The sequence below is a fragment of the Podarcis erhardii genome (genome assembly GCF_964252035.2).
Source record: "Podarcis erhardii genome assembly, chromosome: 4".
NCBI classification, from domain to species: Eukaryota; Metazoa; Chordata; class Lepidosauria; order Squamata; family Lacertidae; genus Podarcis; species Podarcis erhardii.
The window spans coordinates 86174717-86183069 of record NC_138508.1 but is presented as its reverse complement, the minus strand read 5'-3'; the positions used below and the strand labels follow the sequence as shown (position 1 = coordinate 86183069).

General features: G+C 52.1%; 1 long non-coding RNA gene across 1 annotated transcript; it reads right to left on the bottom strand.

Moving 5' to 3' along the window:
- Positions 1 to 5714: 5714 nt before the first annotated feature.
- Positions 5715 to 8278, bottom strand: LOC309339927. The gene is made up of 2 exons (XR_014155666.1): positions 7943 to 8278; positions 5715 to 7028 (listed from the first exon to the last, which is right to left on the bottom strand). It is a non-coding gene; the product is annotated as an uncharacterized lncRNA (long non-coding RNA).
- Positions 8279 to 8353: the final 75 nt, after the last annotated feature.

Below are 8353 nucleotides of genomic sequence, written 5' to 3'. Positions count from 1 at the left end.
TGGAAGCCTTTCCAGATCCTGGGGCCGACGCCCTAGCTCCAGGCAAGTACCCAGTGGCCTTGCCAGAGAAATTTGATGGGACCCAGGCCAGTTTTCCCATGTTCCTCGCCCAGGCCAAGTTGTACATTCAGGGGCGAGCCCGGAACTTCCCTGACGACCGCACCAAGGTGCATTTTTTAATCAGTTTGTTAAAGGACCAGGCGGCCAAGTGGGCTTTGCCACTGCTCCGGCAAGACTCTCCTTTGCTAACGGACTATGTGGGGTTTTGTAACCACTTAGAGACTGCGTTTGGTAACCCACTGAAGGAGAGCCAAGCCAATCGGGCGATTCGTCGGTTGAGACAGGACAAGTCCACAGCCGCCGCCTACGCCACAGAATTTCGGCTGTTGGCACAAGACTTGTCTTGGAATGACTCTGCACTACGGGACCAGTATCTTGAGGGACTGTCGGACGAGATACTGGACCAGTTGGCCATGATGGATCGTCCCACCACACTGGATACCCTCATTCAGCGGAGCCTGCAGATAGACGATCGGTTGGAGGACCGTCGCCAGACCCGGGACCGCCAGCACTCCCGACTCCTGGCGCCAGTCCTTCCCAGCAGGTCCACGCCCACAGCCGAGTTGCCAGTCGAGCCAACGCCGCTCGGGGCTGCGCGACCTCGGCTCTCCCCCTCGGAGAAGTCGCGGCGTCGGGAGGGGAACCTGTGCCTTTACTGCGGTGGGGGTGGACATTACGCCCGTTCCTGTCCCGAGAAGCTACCAGTCGCAGGGAAACCGCCAACCTCGGTAGCCGAAGGCCCTAGCAACGTGGGGTCCCAAACCATGCAAGAAGGGCCCTCACCAGTAGAATTGCGACATCTCATGGTACCGGTGCGTCTCTACCCTCCAGGTGGGCCCTGGATTCTTACCCACGCTTTGGTAGATTCGGGGGCAACCCGCTCCTATATGGACGCTGCCTTTGCCGCGCATCATCAGGTGCCACTTCAGAACAAACCAGAACCGGTACAGGTGGAGGCAATTGACGGACGGCTCCTGCGTTCGGGTGCCGTCACTCGGGAGACCCAGCCCTTGGTCCTGTGTCTCCAGCAGCACCGGGAGGTGCGAACCTTGGACATTGCCTCCATGCCCCGGTTCCCCCTGGTGCTCGGAATGGACTGGCTAGAGGCTCATAACGTTCAGATTGACTGGGTCAAACGGACCGTACACTTCCCAGATCCATGTTCCCATGCTCAGTCGCAGATGCTAGCGGCCGCACCCACGGAGGAGGCAGCACCCACGCTCCCAGCCGTGTACCGGGACTACCAAGATGTGTTCGAGGAACGGGGGGCAGACCAGCTGCCGCCGCATCGGTCTTTTGACTGCGGCATAGACCTCCAGCCCGGAGCGCCCCTACCGGTGAGTCGCTTATACTCTCTAACAGAGCCAGAGCGCGAGGCTTTGCAGGACTTCTTGCGCAAGAACCTGGAGCGTGGGTTCATTAGGCCTTCCACCTCGCCTACTGCGGCACCAGTGCTCTTTGTTAAGAAGAAATGTGGGGAACTCCATCCTTGCCATGATTACCGAGCCCTGAACAAAATCACCATCCCAGACCGGTACCCCTTGCCCCTTATTTCGGAGTTGCTGGAGCGGGTGCAAGGGGCACAGGTGTTCACCAAGCTGGACCTCCGGGGGGCCTACAACTTGATTCGGATCCGAGCAGGGGATGAGTGGAAGACAGCGTTTGGGACCCGGTACGGGCAGTTCGAATACTTGGTTATGCCTTTTGGTTTATGCAACGCGCCTGCTGTGTTCCAACGCTACATCAACCACGTGTTCCAGGATTTGTTAGACAAGTACGTGGTGGTGTACTTGGATGACATACTGGTTTACTCCCGTGACCCGGCTCGCCATGAGGGACATGTCCGGACCGTGCTGCAGCGCTTGCGTGAGCACCGTTTGTACGCAAAGCTCAGCAAGTGCGAGTTCCATCAGCGGACTGTGGACTTCCTTGGTCACCGGCTCTCTCCAGATGGGGTGCAGATGGACCCTGGGAAGGTGGCAGCGGTTCGAGAATGGGCGGCACCCCGGAACCGCAAGGACCTACAGCGTTTCCTGGGGTTCGCCAACTACTACCGGACCTTCATCGCAGATTATGCTCATCGCACCACCCCGTTGACCCGGCTACTGCGCCCAAAGACGCCGTTTTCCTGGGACGAGGAGGCAGAGGAGGCGTTCCAGGGGTTGAAGGCCTGTTTCCAGAGGGCGCCGATCTTACAACATCCTGACCCCTCTCGACCCTTTGTGGTGGAGACCGACGCCTCCAGTACGGCTCTCGGTGCCGTCTTGTCTCAACAGAATGGACCTGAAGCGCCACTCTTGCCCTGTGCCTTCTATTCCCGCCAGCTCCTACCAGCGGAGCGTAACTATACTGTGTGGGAGCGGGAACTACTGGCCATCAAGGTGGCCTTTGAGGTCTGGCGCCACCATCTTGAGGGGGCACGACATCCGGTGGAGGTGAGAACCGACCACCGGAATCTGGAGTACCTCCAGACCACCCGCAAGCTGAACCAAAGACAGATCAGGTGGGCGTTGTTCTTTTCCCGGTTCCAGTTCCGGATCCGCTATATCCCTAGCTCTCAGAACCAGAAGGCAGATGCCCTGTCCCGGAAACCTGAAGACAACGCAGACACGGTACAGCAAGCAGAACCCACCACGATCCTACCTCCAGCTGCGTTCCTGGCCACCCAGGAGGCGGAACCACTGCAGGCTCGGGTGCGGGAACAGCAGCGGGTCGACGCTTGGGCCCAGGAACGACTCCGGGAGCTGGCTGAAGGGTCCAGCCCACAGTATCCGGGGCTGGTCCTGCATCAGGGCCTTCTGCTGCACCACGGCCGTCTGTACATCCCGCCAGGGCCACTGCGGCTGGAGGTTCTCCGGATGGCCCATGATGCCCCAGCAGCGGGGCACTTTGGACGGTATCGGACCACCCATCTGGTCAGTCGTGAGTTTTGGTGGCCCCGCCTGAAGGCCGACGTGGCTCGCTACGTTGCTGGTTGTGATGTCTGCCGGCGCGCCAAGGGTCCTACCGGGCGACCCCCCGGCCTACTTCAGCCATTGCCAGTTCCACCGCGCCCTTGGCACACGGTTTCGTTGGACTTTGTAGTGGACTTACCCCCGTCTCGTGGCTGTACCTGCCTTCTAGTGTTCTCCGACCATTTCACCAAGATGGTGCACTGCACCCCCTGCCCATCTGTACCCACAGCCAAGGAAACCGCTCAGCTGTACCTTCAGCATGTCTTCCGCCTGCATGGCCTACCAGAGCGCGTGGTGTCCGACCGGGGCGTTCAGTTCACATCCCGGTTCTGGCGAGCATTACACCAGACCCTCGGGACAGAGGTCTGCCTCTCGTCAGCCTACCACCCACAGACCGATGGCCAGACGGAACGGGCGAACGCGGTGCTGGAGCAGTACCTCCGGTGTTACTGCAGCTACCAGCAGGATGACTGGGTCGACCACCTGGCATTGGCGGAGTTCGCCTACAACAACGCGGTGAATGCATCCACCCAGCAGACCCCGTTCCAGGCCAGTTACGGTTATCATCCACGGCTGTTTCCAGATGTGCTGCCGGCATCCGCGGTCCCGGCGGTGACGGAGTGGCTTCAAGAGCTCCAGTCCCAGCAACAGCTTTTGGTGGAGCAACTGCACCAGGCCAAGGAAGCGTACAAAGCCCAGGCCGACCGCCACCGCCAGGTGGGGCCGGAACTTCGCGTCGGTGACCTGGTTTGGCTCTCCACTCGCCACCTCCACCCCTCTCGACCTTCGCGGAAGTTGGACGCCCGCTTCACCGGCCCGTTCCCTATCGTGGACCAAGTCTCTCCTGTAGCATTCCGTCTCCGGTTACCCGCAACCCTGAAGGTTCACCCGGTCTTCCACAGGTCCCTGCTGAGTCCGGTGGCCCCACCCGACGAGTTCCACCCGAACCGTCCCCGTCCGCAGCCAGTGTTGGTTCAGGGAGAGCCTGAGTATGAGGTGGAACGCATCCTGGACTCCCGATACCGCAGGGGAAAGCTGCAGTATCTCATTGACTGGAAGGGGTATGGACCGGAGGACCGTTCCTGGGAACCAGCGGCCAACGTCCACGCACCTGCCTGCCTCCGAGAGTTCCATGCGACGTACCCCGGCAAGCCGGGTCCGGACCCTCGGTTGAGGGGGGGGCCTGGGAGGGGGGATGGTGTGATGGCCTGGGATTCCGATTCAGAGGATGAACCAGAGGAATCCCAGCCTGCACAGGAGTCCCCGCCTCCAGGGCCGGCTGAACTGGGGCAAGGCCTAGATGCTGAAGAGCCTGCACCTGTGACAGAGCATCAGGAGCTGGCCCCAGGTGAAGCCCTTCTGGCCCCAGAGGGGCTTGACGACTCAGTGGCCACAGGTGAGCCTCCTCCAGGGCCCAGTAACCCTTCGGCCTCTCCTGATCTGCAGAGGCTTAGGGCAGAGAGGCGAAGGGAACTGGTTGCCCCCAGGAGGAGTGCTCGCCTTAAGGCCAGAGGAGGCGGGGCTCCTGGGGGTCGGGACCGCCCCCGGCCTTAGAAGAGGATAAAAGCCCAGTCAGCCTGGCCCCAGGTTGCGGGAGCAACGTCGTTGTTGGCTTTGGACCTTCCTGTGTTCCTGATCCCTGCTTGGCCTCCTGTTCCTGACTATCCGGTGTTCCAGTTCCCAGCTCGGCCTCCTGTTCCAGCGTACCTGTTCCCCGCCCGGCTCCCCGTCTTGGACCTCGCCCCTCTTCGTGTGGACTCTGCTTACACCCACGGTACCTTCCCCCGGGACCAGCACACTTTGCCTGTCTTTGCTTTGCTGATATCCCACCTCCCTGTCTTTGTTCTCTGTTAATGGCCCATCTCTCAGGCGATCTCCTGAACACGGGAAATTGGTTTCACCTGTGTTTTAACACTTTGCTAAATCCAGTGCTTGCACCTAAGAATTAGAAGTTGAGTCCAGGCACCCCAAAAACTCGTAACACCAGCAACAGTACAGTAGATAGTGGGTTTTTCCCACTGCAAAGGAATCTATTTAATCACTTTTATTTTTCCCCATATTCACCTGGGTTGAGGGCTTGATTTATTTATTTATTTATTTAGGTGGGGAGATTTGACTCTTACATAATTTGTCAATACTTAGAGGAATATATTAGTTCTTCTGTTCTTGCTTTTTGAGCCTCATCCTATGTATCAGCTTAGTTTACCCACATAAAACCAGAAGGACTTGTTTTGTTGAAGAATACCATTGCTTTCCTAGGGATGGGCTTGATTATTTTACTAGATGTTGGGATGGGCTTGGCTATATGGTAGTTAAACATGATCCAAGCAATGGTGTGTTTAATTTTTGTTGCTTTTTTTCAGTTTCTCCATAACTTGTCATAATTGTGCGTTTCCTTCTTTTGTTTTTGAGCAGAAGTAGGAAACGACATTCTGCAGTGATGCCCACAGTGGATATGGATACCAATATCCAATGTCCAGAATATGCCTCCCTTTTCTACAAGTAAAAATATTATACAGTTTACTGTAAAGATACTGGTCTTCTGTTATTTTATGTGAAGTACTTGTATGCTGTGCAAAGCAAAAGCATCAAAACCATGCTGAATATGTATTTCAACACCTGGCTTATTGTGTTTTTATAACTTCCGGCTGTAAAAATATATGAAATGTATTGACACATAAAAATTGTTTGACCCATATGTACTTTGTAATTTCAGTTTATTGTCTTTAAAAAAAATCCCTTCCTCCTGCATTTCCTGGATGGTGTTGTAATAGGCAGACCTGGCTTCATATGTTGGCTAATTTCTGGTAGAAACTGAGTGCCTGTTTGTTAGATTCTTGCAAATTATGCTAGACAAGGTGGACCTTGGCCTGATTCAATAAAGCAGTTATTAAGCGAGAATGAGACGTAGGAAGTTACCTTAATAATTCAGATCATTGGTCCATCTAGCATGGAGTCCAGCATATGAAGGACCACATGTTCCCCATTCTTGGTGTATATAGACTAGTCTTTGCAGTTGCACAAATATTCTAATTGCAGAAATTTTAGTATATGTACTGAGTAGAATTCTAAGCATATGTACTCAGGAGTGAGTAGAGAAGGGCTATAGCTCAGTAGTAAAGCACCTGCTTTGCATGCAAAAGGTCCTGCTATCCTTGACTTATCCAGGTAGGGCTGGAAATGTATGCTGCTTGAAAACCTGAAGTCCCACTTCTAGTCTGTGAAAACGATACTACGCTAGATAGACGAATGGTCTGACTATAATGGTCTTTTCTATGTTCCTAGTAAGCGACCTAACGATTACAGCTTTGTTTGCTGTGATCCTTAGATATCGGAACACAGAAAATTGTGTTCTGTTTCTTTGAAGAAGTCTTGAGGCAAGTGTATAAGCTTATAGGCAGCTTTTCAATCAGATGAAGTGTTGGTACCGACTCAGTATAAATTAACTGTATTCGTAAGTGGTTCTGAAATGCTTTAACGAAAGCAAAACAAAATCTCATATGGCTTAGGACCAGTGTGCCTCAAGGACTTGTAACCACATAAATTGATCTGGTCCTCAGGGTAGTTTTTTTTTGCATGCCACTACTATCCAAGACAAGACAGGTGCTGACATGCGATATGGGGCCTTTTCAATAGTGGCCTCCTGTCTTTGAAATTTCATCACTGGACAAGCTTGCCTAATAGAAACTCTATGATCTCAGTGCCAGATTAAAGAGGATGATGATGATGATTATTATTATTATTATACCTCACCCATTATTATTTATAGCCCAGCCACTCTGGGCGGCTCCCAACGGAATATTAAAAACACAATAAAACATCAAACATTAAAAACTTCCCTAAACAGGGCTGTCTTCAGATATCTGATGATGATGATGATGATGATTTTGCCCAGGACTCTCATAAGTTCTGTTACTGTTTTAGCTTTTAACTGCTGCTCATGTTCTGTAATGGTCTATTGCTTAACATGTCAGTTAATCTGGAAGCACTTTCAGGAATATGCATATAAGACACCTGCGAATATTATTATTATTATTATTTTTTATAAATATTTATTAAAGTTTTTAAATATAAATGCGCAAATAATAAACAGTCTTACTTCTATCACAGACATAATTTCATCACTTCTTTGGGCTCCCTCACGTCTCCCGCTCCCATTTACATCGTTAAAAGTTTTTTCCAAACAAATTATCAACTTGTTTACAATCTCATGTCCACTCATTCAAATATAATCTAGCACTTCTTCCAAAAAATTTTATATTTTCTTTAGTCTCACTTATCATCAAATTTCAAATCTAATTTAGTGGTGGCCAGTTTTTTATAATCTAGCATCCTTCTTAGCATTCAACCAAATTACAATGTTTTTGTAGATACTTCTTGAATTTCTCCCAGTCTTCCTCCATCTTCTCTTCTCCCAGGTCACGGATTCTGCCAGTCATCTCGGCCAGTTGCATATAGTCCATCAGTTGCATCTGCCACTCTTCCAGTGTGGGTAGATCTTGAGTTTTCCAGTTTTTTGCGATGAGTATCCTTGCTGCCGTTGTTGCATACATGAAGAATGTTCGGTCCTTCTTTAACACCTTCTGGCCGACAATACCCAGAAGGAAGGCCTCTGGTTTCTTAGTGAAGGTATACTTAAATACCTTTTTCAGCTCATTATATATCATTTCCCAGAAGACCTTCACCTTAGGGCATGTCCACCAGAGGTGAAAGAATGTTCCTTCGTTTTCTTTACATTTCCAACATTTATTATCAGACGAATGGTATATTTTGGCAAGTTTAACTGGGGTCATGTACCATCTATATATCATTTTCATTACATTTTCCTTCAAAGCATTACATGCGGTGAAGTTCAGCCCAGTGGTCCACAACCTTTCCCAGTCCTCAAACATAATGTTATGCCCAATGTCCTGTGCCCATTTTGACACCTGCGAATATTATTGTTTCCATGTACAAACTGTATTTACATCCCACCAAGGAGTGAAGCCAATGAGCAACGTCCCCTGCGCAACTTTATTTCCACAACAACCCTGCCAGGCAGGCTAGGCTGGGCTGAGAGAGAGCAGCTGGCCCAAAGTCACCCAAGTACTCTTCACGGGGCCTGCAAGCGGGCTCTCTCCCCAGCCTTAGCCTGAGAACTCTATAACGTCGGGACACCAGGCTGCCGGCCTATTAAACGTGTCCCGCCGTCCGAATGACGTATTTTCAACGGACGCGGGAGGCCGCGCTAGGCCCAAAAGGCCTGCCCTTGTGGGGAGCCGCCTCATCCTGCCGTTTCTATGGCAACCGGGACAGAAGGGCGAGAAAGAGGGCGGAAGCGATTCGGCCGCTCGCTCGCT